The sequence below is a fragment of the Alligator mississippiensis genome, chromosome 1 (assembly GCF_030867095.1).
Source record: "Alligator mississippiensis isolate rAllMis1 chromosome 1, rAllMis1, whole genome shotgun sequence".
Taxonomy (NCBI): Eukaryota; Metazoa; Chordata; order Crocodylia; family Alligatoridae; genus Alligator; species Alligator mississippiensis.
Genome location: NC_081824.1, coordinates 300,173,455 through 300,186,043, shown reverse-complemented (window position 1 = coordinate 300,186,043; position 12,589 = coordinate 300,173,455). Strand labels below are relative to the sequence as shown.

The window sequence follows — 12,589 nt, the reverse complement described above, 5'->3', positions numbered from 1 at the left end:
GGCACTGGACCAGGGTTATCTAGTCCTATATTCCTAAAGTTATGCACTGCGAGTTGACCTGTTTAATTCATAGGATTACTCATGGTGCATAAAATAAAACGTGATTGTAAATCTCCTAAATTGGGGGCTATATTTTTAGGTGAGGAGGAAGTGGTGATGGATTTCAGATGGCTTTCTGAAAACTCAACATGCTGTGTTTAGCCTCAGAGAGTGATTGCTTCCATGGCAAAACAAGAGAAGGGATGAAAAGTGGGGTGGGGGTAGAGACCTATACAGATGATACATGCCTATGCTGAAGTGCTTTCTTTGAATCTGGGGGTAGAGCTATATTGCTCTGAGAATCCATTACAGTGGCATCAGGGCTATTCAAGCAGGACTCCAGGTCTTCAGGGATCTATATGCCATTTGAGCAGGGACAAACTATAGAGCTCCCAGCACCAGGGAATTCTCATCAGGTCAGATCTGCCCCCTATCCAGCATGAAAGGGCTGAAACGCAACCAAGAATTCAGTCCTTTTAAGTCTTGAGTCTCATTACATGGTTTAAGTTTCATCCACCTGCACATTCTTCCACAGATGTCCAAAGCAGTAATCTTAAGAGTACAACCCAAAGGACAAGCTTCAGCTGATAACTGTAGTGCACAGTCTGTGGTAGCGGCAGCAACGGCCTCTTCCGGGACCTGAATGAGCCCTGGCACCAAGCTTTGTAACCTTCAATGTGCTTCGCTGCTTTATTGTCAGTAAACACAGGTGGTTTGACGTGGAGGTTTAAGGCAAAACCTGTCCTGATGTGAACATGTGACATTCACTCAAATCCAGGTCGGCCATCAGAAGACTAGGAAAATAGGAAGTAATTGCAAACTGATAACTTACTGTAGTCTGGGAGAAACCTATTTCCCTTAGCAAATGCTTTTTCTCTCCTGCCAAGATCTTAATTGTAGTGTTCTACTGAATTATTTTAATAGCAGATATTGCTATGAAATTAGTTCATTTTATACCAAATGAAAAAAAAACCTGACAAATGCAGATAGAAATTGATTGTTCGGATTGAATCTCTGCCCCCTCATATGGTAAGTAAGTAGTAAGTAGAGCCCAATTCATCCCACCACAAACCTTTTTGCACGACCAGCCAGAGTAGAGGGGTGGAAGCTAGGAAGGCTAAAACCCCAACAAAAGAAGGAAGGCCTGGAGTGTCCTGGAGATGAAGGGACAAGTGTCCACCCTGACTGGTGACTCAAAATCTGCAAAACATGGGGCATGGTATAGGGGAGGTATGGAAGTATGCCTATTCAAGTAGCACGTAAGACAAAGGACTGCCACCTCTAAATGTTCCTTAGAGCAAGACCAGGCCTGGAAATCCCTAGAGAAGCCTCCCTTTTATAACCATAATAGACACTGGGGATGTGTAGGGGGTACACGTGGGTGCATGTGCACGCCCTGAGATTGGCCAGCACCGACACTGCCAGTGATGCCTGCAAGCAGTTGCCACTCAACACCTCTCCCTCCCCCTCCCCGCTGACACTGCCGGCAGCATCTGTAGGCAGTTGCCGATCGCCAGTCACTGCTTACCATCACCACCCTTCCCCCTCTCCCTCCCCCCCCGCCTGCAGAAGCTCCCCACTCCCCACTGGCATGCCCCCACTGCCGACACCACCGCCACTACCTGCGGGCAGTTGCCATGCCCCCCAGCCTCGGAAGGCACATAACATTCATGATAATGGACATCAAGATATAGCAGGTAAGTAGAGGGGACACTGTTTCCAGGACGAGTAGAGCAAAAAAGGAATTTTGTGGGCCTCCAGGGGTTTACGGCCACCCCGGGGGTGGCGCTCTGTTATACCTATGTCTCTGCAGTATTAGTTTTCTCCCTCTGCCCCAAACCCATGCACACCTTCAAATACTTCTCTAGTACCTGCACTATAGTTGTACTGCCAGTAATATAAATGGAGCCACATAGCCACTCACCAATGACTCCCACATGATTCACAAGATAAACTGGAGATTTCAAGTAGGAATCATAGAATCATAGGAAAGTAGACCTGAAAAGGACCTCAGAAGGTCATCTAGTCCAGCCCCCGCTCAAGGCAAGATCAACCCTGATTAAACCTTCCCAGCCAAGTGTCTGTCCAACCTGCTCTTGAAAACTTCAAAGGATGGAGATTCCACTATTTCTCTAGGTAGCCTGTGTTAGTGTTAGACTACCCATACAGTACTTGAATGCCCTCACAGTCAGAAAGTTCCTTCTAATCTCCGACCTAAATTTTCCCTGCTGCAGTTTGAGGCCATTGCGCCTAGTCCTGTCTCCTACAGCCACAGATAAAAGCCCAGCTCCATGCTTTCTACAATCACCCTTCACGTACTTGAAAACTATTATCAAATCCACCCTCAGTCTTTTCTTGTTCAGACTAAATAACCCAAGTTATTTCAGTTTTTCCTCATAAATCTGGCCTCCCAGGCCCCTAAACATTTTTGTTGCTTTGCATTGGACTCTTTCCAAACTGTTCACCTCCTTGAAATGTTGTGCCCAGAACTGGGCACAGTACTGCAGGTCAGCCCTTGCCAGTACTGAACAGAGGAGAAGAATCCTTTTCCTTGATTTGAATCCCTTTTCTTTGACATGCTTGTTAATACAACCCAGTATGCTGTTGGCCTTCTTTTGTAACAAGAGCACACAGTTAGCTAATAGTTATTTTACAGCATTCTGTAATCTCCAGGTCCCTTCCTGCAGTACTGCAGCCTTTCCAGTCATTCCCCAGTCTGTATTTGGGCATGCAGTTAATTCCTTTCAGGTGAGGTGCTTTGTACTTGTCCTTGATGAATCTTATCTCATTGACTGCAGACCATTTATGCAGTCTATCCAGGTCATTCTGGATCCTAGCCCTACTCTCCAGAGTATCCATAATTCTACCCAGCTTGGTGTCATCCACAAATTTACTAAGTGTGCCCTTAATCTCATCATCCAGATCATTAACAAAGGAATTAATACTGGACAGAGCCCTGGAGAACCCCATTTGATATCTCCTCCCAAGTAGACATTGAGCCATTGATGACTACTCACTGAGTATGATGATCCAAACAGTCATGTATCCACCTTACAGATTAGACAAAAGTATGGTATTTCCCTAGTTTGTTAATGAGAATGCCCTGAGAGAGAGTATCAAAACCTTGCCAAAGTCAAAGTATATCACATCCACTGCTCTCCCCACATCCAGAGCCTGTCACCTTATCATAGAAGAAAATGAGGTTGGGTAGGTATGACTTGCTTTTGGCTGTTCCTGATTACCTTGTTCTCCTCTAGGTGCTTCACAATGGATTCCTTGAGGACCCGCTCCATGATCTTTCCAGGTATTGAGGTCAAGCTGACTGTACTTCCCTGGATTCTCCTTCTCTTTCTTAAAGATGGGTACTGTGGTTACCCTTTTCCAGTCATCCTGGACCTCAGCTGATCTCCCTGAGTTCTCAAAGAGGATAGCCAATGGCTCCACAGTTACCTTAACCAATTCCTTCAGTACTCTAGGGTCCATCTCCTCTGGCCCTGCCACCCAAAAACTCCTCTTAACAGCTGCCCACATACCCCTACCAGCATATGTTTTATATTTTAACCCCTTACATGGTAATTATTATTATAATGAAAATTAAATTCACCACTATACAATTTCTCCCGCATACCCCACAAAGATGTCTTGCATATCCCCAAGGGTATATGTGCCACAGTTTGGAAACCCCTGCTCTAGGCTGTTTGTTTCCCTATTTTTGCTACCACCTGTGCTCATCATCGGGTAGTTGCACATATTTGTGAAGAATGAAGTAAAAAGGTATGAAATACTTAGGTCTTCTCTAAATTATCTGTAACTAGATTACCTTCTGCATTCTGTAAAGGACCTTTTGTTTCTCTGATCCTAAAGAAACTCTTACTTTTGACATGCTTATAGGATATCTTTTTATTGCCTTTTATGTCCCTTGGAAACTGCATCTCAAATTGTGCGTTGGCCTTCCTAATTTTATCCCTGTATGCCTATGCAATATTCTTATACTCTTCTGTAGTTATATGACCAAGTTACCACTTTTTGTAGGACTCCTTTTTGAGTTTCAGTTCCTTGAAGACATCACTGTCTAGTCAAGCTGGTCTCTTGATGCACTTCCCATTCTTTTGTTGCATCAGGACAGCTTGCTCCTTCACCCTTAAGAGAGCCTCCTTAAAGGACACCCTGTTCTCTCGGACTCCTTCTCCCCCCAGACTTGCCTTACAGGAGATTCTGCCCACCAGGTCCCTGAATGGGTTAGTATGCTTTTTTGAAGTCCAATATCCTTTTCCTGCTGCTCTACTTCCTTCCTTGCCTTATGATTTTGAACTCATTTCATGGTCACTGGGTACATCTACACATGCATGAATGCACTGTAGTTACTACACATTTAAGTTTAGTACCTGTAATAACAGATACTAACTCAATGAGCAGGAACTGTGCATCAGCGCAGTATGAGCACCAAGGACCAACTAGGTCTAGGTTTTGTGGCTCTGGTCTGGAAAGTTAGCTTGTCCCATGGTATTAACACCTCCGTTTTTCTCACCTGCTAAACTACATTAAAAGACAGATCAAATACTTTTCCATTTTTACCCCCCCCCCACGTAAAAATCTTCCTGCAGTTGCCACAGGGAAGTTACGCAATTAGGAACAAGCAAGGCATTGGACAGGTGGCCTTAACACAAACATCTCCTACCTTTGGAGTGTTTCACATCACAGCCTGGCTTCTTTTAACTCATATTTTGCTTTTTTTTTGGCAGTGCCATCAAGCATTTGTAGAGGGAGTTTTGAGAGCAATCTAGATCTTTCTTTTAGCTGTCCCTCTACTGTCTCTAGCTACTCACGTACACCCTGTTGAGATTCCAGCGGTTCTCACCTCCTCTCCTTTATTCCCGTTTAAACAAAATGTTTTTATAGTTTTAAAGTTATAGGAGCTGGGAGGGATGGAAGTGCTGCCCTTAACTTAAGACAGTAGTAAAAAAACCCAACAAGCCGCTGCATGGAACTAGGTAACTAAACTACCATTTACAAGAAAAGCCCAGGGCAAGCTGAACCACAGTTGGTCTAAGATCCTCTCTAGGGATTGATAACAGCAAGTGTACAGACCCTGGCATTGATTGGATTGGAACTGTGTGTGCTGCTTGCTGACTTCCCTGTTCAGGAAAACAGGGCTTTGTGCACGTTCTTTGTAGCAAAATAGGACTGCATCAAAGATGCCTGACTTAGCATCAATTTCTCCTCTCAATACATGCAATCCCTCTTCCCCCCCACCCCTCATTCAAGTTGATGGAAATTACACTTACTGAAAACAAGCAACTTTGGAACCCAGCCATTTATTTTACTATTTGATTCAGTTCTTCACCATCTTTTTCTTTTCTTGCCACCTTGTTTCATGGATAGCACCACCCTACAGTCCCTGGAAATCATTTCATTTCTTTGGTTCACAACAATAAGAAGGCAGACCCAAGTTCTGCCATATGTGCTGGCAGACTTTTCTGAGCCTTTGAGGTTAAGTACAGACAGTCAAAAAGCATGAGGCTTAATCAATATAATCTTTGCAGGCTAGTCTAAACTGTGTAGATTGAACTGATATACAAGTAAACAGACATTCACTTTTGATTCTGGAGATGCAGTCACATGCCTGCAGTGGCCCAGGCCAGAAGCCAGGCAAGTGCTACAACATGCCTCCCTGCTCAGCTAGAGCAGACAGCTTGGGCCAAGGGTAGCCTTCACACCCTGCCAGGGAGGCTTATAGGGGAGGTTCAAAGCATCCTGGGATGCCGGGGATCTGTGTTAACTTGAATCTGGAAGGGATCAGGGACAGAAGTTCAATAAACCGATTTCACCTAAATTAGTTAAGTCTGATACTACATCCATCCAGGTTTATCTTAAATCAGTTTTGGCGATTTTGAAAGCAGTTTATGTGCACTGAACTTCTGTTCTGTTACAGATTTGAACTGGTTTCTAATCACTTATACAGATTTATGTGTGTGACAGGGTGCCATCTTCGGCTGCATTTTTTTTTTTTGTAGGCTAGTTAATGGGCACCCGTCAAGTCTTGCTGTATTTTCTTCCCTTGGGAATTCGCTTCCCCTCCCCCCCCCACCCTTTACTCACCTGCCATGACTTGATGTTACTTGGTTCTTAAAAAGAGGGTGGCTGACCCAAAGGTTACCACACAGGCTCTAGGCCGGGGTGGGCAAAATGTGGCCTGGGGGCCAGATGTAGCCTGCCAGGCCATTCTATCCAGCCCGCAGGGCCCCTAAAAAATGTAGAAAATTAATATTTATCTGCCCCTGGCTGCCTGTCATGTAGCCCTCGATGGCTTGCCAAAACTCAGTAAGTGGCCCTCTGCCCAAAATAATTGCCTGCCCCTGCTCTAGGCTCACCACCTGTAGGATAATGAGCTGTTGTCTTAAGGGCAAAATGCATGCTCCTACCTTCCCTTGGCATGCCCCATGCCTTATAGATGTTTTATGATTTTCTCTTTATGTTGGGGTTTCAGCTGCTGTAGGCTTATCCCTCCCCCCATTCTAGCTAGGCCTGTCAGTCAAAACCCACTAAGCAGGGCTTGGCTCTGAGGCTCCAGCTCTCTAACGTGCTCGAGGTTACGGCCCTCCATTCCATACTCTCCACGACACCAGGCCTACTGGCCCTTCTACACTGTGTCCCTGTGGTGCCAGGCTGTTGGGGCCTCAGCCCCCTCTGGCTTTGCCCCTCTTTCTGTAGTTAGGGCCATTCGCCTAAGTCCACCCACTAGGAACCAGCTTCAAGGCTCCTACCTCCCCTTCAAGCGACTCTGGGCTCTTGGCCCTTGTGCTGCACCCCTAGGGAAGCAGGATTTCTTGAGCCCTCTATCACAGCATCCCTTGGAGCTAATGGGGGCTCCTCCTCCCCTGCAGCTTCAGCCACAAACCACCAGCCTTAGCATTAAACATAAACCATAGGCCCCTGTGGCTATATACCAAAAATAAAAAATAGGAGAGGCAAACTGCCCGCTTACATGTGATCGTGCTTCTGTCTCACAGCGCGGCGTATTCCTCTGAAGGAGGCTGCCACAGCTGCTCTGCAGTCATTGGGAATCTCCCTCTCTGCTGCCCTCCTCGCCTTCTCCACTTGAGGTTTGCATGGTTCTGGCCTTCCCTTCCTGTCACCTGACCAGCTGGCAGGGCACGATCCTTAACCCCTGCTCGACTGGACGGCTGCTCCTGGAAGGTTCTGGATTTAAAGGGGCCGCTCTGCTTCCTGGTAACAGGGCTAGGGCTCCCTGTTACAACGTGCAATTTCTGCCCCTAGCTCTACGTTCTCCATCTAATGTAGAGTTAATATGAAGATAATGAAAGATTTGTTGCTTGAAATTCTAAGTACAAATAGTGCTGTATCCTGTACCCATTAGAAAAAAAAAAAAAGAAATGAGCGGCCTTCACTGAAAACATGCATATTCTGCTACTCTGACCATGTTAAAGGAATTTATTTTTGCCTCAGGAGCAGGGGGATCAGTGTAAAATACTGATATGATCTTGCTGCTTAAATTGTGCACAGATTAACCTGGCAGCCCTGAGAATATGCTAAGCCAGGGTGTCCAACTGAAAGCCTGACAATGTGGCCCACAAAGGGTTAATGTGCAGTTCAGCTGGCCCTCCCCTTCCCCCCCCCAATTCCTCTTACTGCTGCAGCAGGGGGTCTTTAGGGTAGGGCAGCACAGTGGGATGGGGCCTGAGGAACTCCCTGCCCGCACAGCCCAGGTTCTGGGGAGCCAACACAGTGTGTGGCCCCCCACAGCATGCAGTACATAAGGTGTGTGGCCTAGGGCCCAGGACTGGTTTGGTGTGCAACCCATTTGGACAGTCCTGCTCTAAGCAAAGGAGTTTTTTTTTCTGTTTGAGAAATAGAAAAACAGAGTCCTTGAGCCTCTTGCTCTGGAAACAAAGATGATTCAGAATAACATTTCAACATTCAGAGACTCCAACTCTGAATGTTCACCTGAAAAAAACCCAGAGGAAACAGCCACTTTGCTGAAAGACCAGTCTGTGTCCACGGAAAAAGGGGAATTTGAGGGCATTTGACTGTTCAGCTTGGGGACCAGGTCAGTGTTCTTCTGTTAAGAAGCTGAAAGTTGTTTGAGGTGATGTGAATTGTTTTCACAGAGCAGCCTCGAGTTCAGTTCTCAGACTTGGCCTCTTGCTCTTGGCCTTCGTGGACCTAGAACTGAATTGGAAACCTCCCAGTGAAACATTTTTCATCAGAAAAATATTAAATTGTCATGGGACTGCATGTGCCAGTATTGACAAGGGTGGATTTCTGGTGTAAACCTGAAATTCCATCACCCACAGCAACAACAGCCAATAACCCAATGCTTGGGGCCATCATCTGAAATGGATGAAACCAAGGTTCAAGACCCTTCTCTGCCTGTGTCAGAGCAGGCAACCTTGATCTCCCACCTCCCAGATGAGTCCGCTCTCCATTGTGCTGTAGTGTCGAGTTCATGCTTTCTCTGGCTCAGTGCGTATGCAATTTATCCAAAGGGGAACAGCTTCAACAAAATAGACAGATCCCCTGCACTTCCAAAATCCAGAATAGGTTGGTGGCTAGGGGCCTAAAGTTCAAATGCTTGGACTCTAGCAGAAACATGATTTGAACCTTGGGCTTGCATGCCCTCAGTGTGGACCCTAAGTACCAGCTATTTCCTGGGGCATGAGGATTATATCTCTGTCTCTTAGTGTTGTGTTTTGTTTTGCTTTTTTTATTATTTAATAAGTCCTTGGCATCTTCCTGTAGCAGTGAGGGAAATTTTTTGCAGAATGGGAAAACTTCTGCCTAACTTAGAGGTGGGCTGAAAAATGGACCTCAGGAAGAAAAGAAAAATAATGTTGCTCTACAGGAAATCCTATTGTGACCACTGCCCTTTCAACCAGAATGGAAGGGAGTTGTGTAGGCTGTGACTACACTTCTCCTCTCCAATATCACCAGATAAGCTCTAGTGCATTGCTAGTGTAGTGCACAGTATAACTGATCACATGTCTGCTCCAGATGCTTGGGTAATTTATAGCTGTGTCTAAAATTATTATTTATTACATCAGAGTTAATGCTACTGGTGTCCAGGCCCAAGGGTGTGCAATTCCATTTGTAAACAGATAAGCAGTAATAGATTTGTTGAAGTAAAAAAAAAAAATTTACTGGGAGAAAAATGAAGAGAGTTAAATGCTGCCCACATCTCCAAGGGGTAGGCCCCAGAACTTTAGGAGAGTTCATAGTAAAAGTGGGGCCATCACTTGTACCTCCTTCACAGGGCCTGGTTTCAGGGTTTTACCACTGATTCTATCCACTTCGAGTCAGGCACTAAATGTTATCTACAAACATGTAGGAGGATTCTTACTCCAAGTTCATGGTCACCTCCTCCTTGAAAACATGCTCAGGCTTAACTTTATTCATATGAGCAGACCCACTGCAGTCAAATAGTATATAACCAGAGGGCCAGATCTGAAAGGTGTTTTTAGACATTTAAATTCCTAACAAAATCAGGGAAATTTCAATGGAAGTTTAGGCACCTAAATAGGAGTCTGGGCCCTAAATAGGAGTTTGGATCTGGCCCTAGCCTAGTGTAAGGAGTAGCATTACTGGGGCCTTGAAGGTTACAGAAGATAAATTAAAAAAAACCTCAAGGCAAGTAGTAATTCAGAAATGCCAGGTTTTCTTATTATGAATAAAAGGATAAGTTAACATCAGAACTAGATGTTCCCCTCCTCACCACAGTGCATAAGGGGTTACATGAACTGCTTGCATGGCAATGTAGTTAGATGTTTCTTAACTTTATTTTTGCTTGCTGTTTGGAAAACATGTTCCATATTATGTTCTTTTCTTGTTTGTACCCCCCCACTTATTGACTTTTCAGGAATTTCTCCACCCCATGTCCAGTTAGGCATTCCAGTTTAGGCATTATCCCTCTTCAGGTTAAAATGTTAATCTGTTAGGTTTCTGTTCATCCACTTAATCTAGCTCACAGTAGTTTTGTGCCTTGTGGAAACAGAGGTCAGAAGCATAGGGACAGAAGTTACATGTAAACTGGTTTAAGTGATCAGAAATTGGTTTAAACCTGTAACAGAATAGAAGTCCAGTGCACATAAACCAGTGCACATAAACCTGCTTGAATGTAGTATCAGACTTAACTGATTTGGGTCAGACTTCTCTCCCAGACCCCTTCCTAGTTTAAATTAAACCAGAGTCCTCCAGCATCCCAGCATGCTCTTCAGCCCTGGGCTGGGCTGTGCTGTGCTGTCTGCTCCAGAGAGCAGGGCTGGACCCGCCCTTCTGCTCTCTAGCCCAAGCAGGAATGGAGGCGTGGCCAGACACATCCCAGCATGGACCCGTTAAGGCAAAGTGAACAGGGAAGGAGTTAATTCTTCCCTTCTTCCCCTCCCCATCCCACCATAGCCAGGGTCTGCCTGTCTGCAGGTGGCAGAAGGAATGGAGAGAGGAATTAACCTCCTCCCTGCCCGCTTTGCCTTAATGGGGCCATGCCGAGATGGTGTCTGGCCATGCCTCTGCCACTGGAGCAGTGAAGGGAGGGGAGGACGGGTTTATTCCCCCCCTCCCTTTCCTCTCCCATCGACAGGGACCACAGCTGTCCTGGCACGGTCCCGTTAAGGCTAAGGGGGCAGGGAGGCAATTAATTAACCCCCTCCTACTGGGGGACTGTAGCTGGGCTGCATCAGCCTCTCTCCCCCCCCCCCCCCCCCCCCGCTGCCACTGGGTGAGGAGGGGGCTCTGTGCTGTGCTGCCTGGCCCCAGAGGGAGACTCTTACCCCTCCTCCACATCATGGGGTGGCGAGGGGGGCACTGTGAAGTGCTGCTTAGTCTGGCCAAGCTTGGGCACGGAGAGCAGCTGTCACTGAGCTGCAGCCACTGGGGGGGGATTGCAGAATGCCCAGCCCCACTCAGCCTCGGCAGAGGCAGCTGCGCGGTGGAGCCAGGCCAGGCTTCAGGGGTGGGGCCCTCCCCAGTGACTGCAGCTCTGACATGGGAGCTGAGCCCTGCCAGTGAGCGCAGCCTGGCCCAACAAGCATGGGCAGCTCAGAGGCACCACAGGGGCTCATGTGTCCACAACAAGACCCCACAGCAGGCATCTTCTAGGCTTCGGACCCACCGGCACCTCCAAGCTGGCCTGGGTAGCCCACTGCCCATCCAGCCGCCACTCATGCGTGCTGGGCAGGGCTGGACATCCCACAGTCCCCTTCCCTGTCCCGCAGTGGGGGGGTGGGGAGGAGAAGGGGGAAAAGTCCCCCTCTGGAGCTGGGGGTGAAGCTGTGTACCTGGATTGCCCCCAGCTGTCAGGGAGCTGCTACTACAAACAGGGCTCTCCCACTCCTCCTTCTCCCTCACCATGGGGGTTTGCCTATGTCCCCATCTGGCCAGGCTCCCTCTTCCCCCACCCTCCAAACCCTGCAGGCCAAGGTTGGGGTTTAAACCCCTCCTCAGTCATACTCAGGCTTGCTGGGGCTTGGCCACACCACCACCTCATTTCAGCTTCCCTGTAGAAGGGAAGGGAGGGCTACTTTAGTGCCCCCAGGCTTCTGGCCTGAGCCACTGCAGGCATGTGCATGCATTTCCAGAATGAAAAGGGAATGTCTATCCACTTGCAAATTGGTTCAGTCTCTGCAGGTTAGACCTACCTGCAAAGATTGAATCAATTCAGGCTCAGACTTTTTGAAAGTCTGTTCCTAGCCAAGATGTTTGCAGTCACAAACATAGCTAGATTTTAATCTTCCATACTTTATTGGGGGTCTCCAGAAACAGAGCAGTGCCATAGATGTAGCTTCAGTCAGCATAACCCATAAAGCAGGACTTCATCCACTTACCTCATTAAATCCAGACCCTAAAGAATGCAGACTCAGTATTGGTTGGGGCAGAGGAAGAGAAGAAACATATTGATAAGTCATTCATCATCCAGCCTATTGTCTTGAGGCTTTCAGCATCTTACTGAGCAATGCCGGCCCAGGGATCCTTTTAATAATTTGCTTTGCCTTCTATTTTTTTTCCAAAGGGAAGGAAAAAAGGGGTGGAATCAAAAATGAAAAGGCAGTGCAGAGTCAGGAGTTCATTAAAACAGAAGGTTACAGCTCTTATTGTCCCTGCGTCAGTGCAACCCTTAACGAGCTCTCACCATGACGCCAGGAGCAGCCTGGCAAATGTCAGCTCTTCGCTGATTGTATGGAAGAGGGGAAAAAAGTGGCTGTGCACTGCAAGCCTGTCTGCCTGGAGTAATCTCCTCTGAATAATAGGTAACGAAAGAATCAATCCGACCTTCAGGTGTGGCCAACAGAAGCAGCCTGGGCTTTTGTGGACTTTTAAAGGAGGATTTGGGTCTGCATCTCTACTGTTTTCTCTCTTCTCATCTACTTTGGTCTTTTGCCTTTTCCCTCTGGTTTCCTTAATTTACCAGGAAGCTTAGTATTCCCTCTGTGCAATGCCAGAATGTAGCTCTTGCACTGTCAGTTCTTTGGGAGAATCTACCAGTATTTCTGTGCTGCGGATGGTTTTGAGCCCCCCAATTTATGGCTAGACTTCAGTT

At 46.9% G+C, this 12,589-nt stretch overlaps 1 long non-coding RNA gene across 5 annotated transcripts in view; it reads right to left on the bottom strand.

Annotated features, from left to right (window-relative positions):
* The window catches only part of LOC106740463 (uncharacterized), a 74,416-nt gene extending 62,354 nt beyond the window's left edge, over positions 1 to 12,062 (bottom strand). For 4 of the 5 annotated variants that reach the window (XR_009459099.1, XR_009459100.1, XR_002090148.2 and 1 more), the window contains exon 1: positions 7,025 to 7,219. This is a non-coding gene — a long non-coding RNA (uncharacterized LOC106740463). Of the gene's footprint in view, positions 1 to 7,024; positions 7,220 to 11,876 lie in introns of those variants that run through there. The other variant, XR_009459101.1, reaches the window with a different exon arrangement.
* Between the last annotated feature and the right edge of the window lie 527 nt (positions 12,063 to 12,589).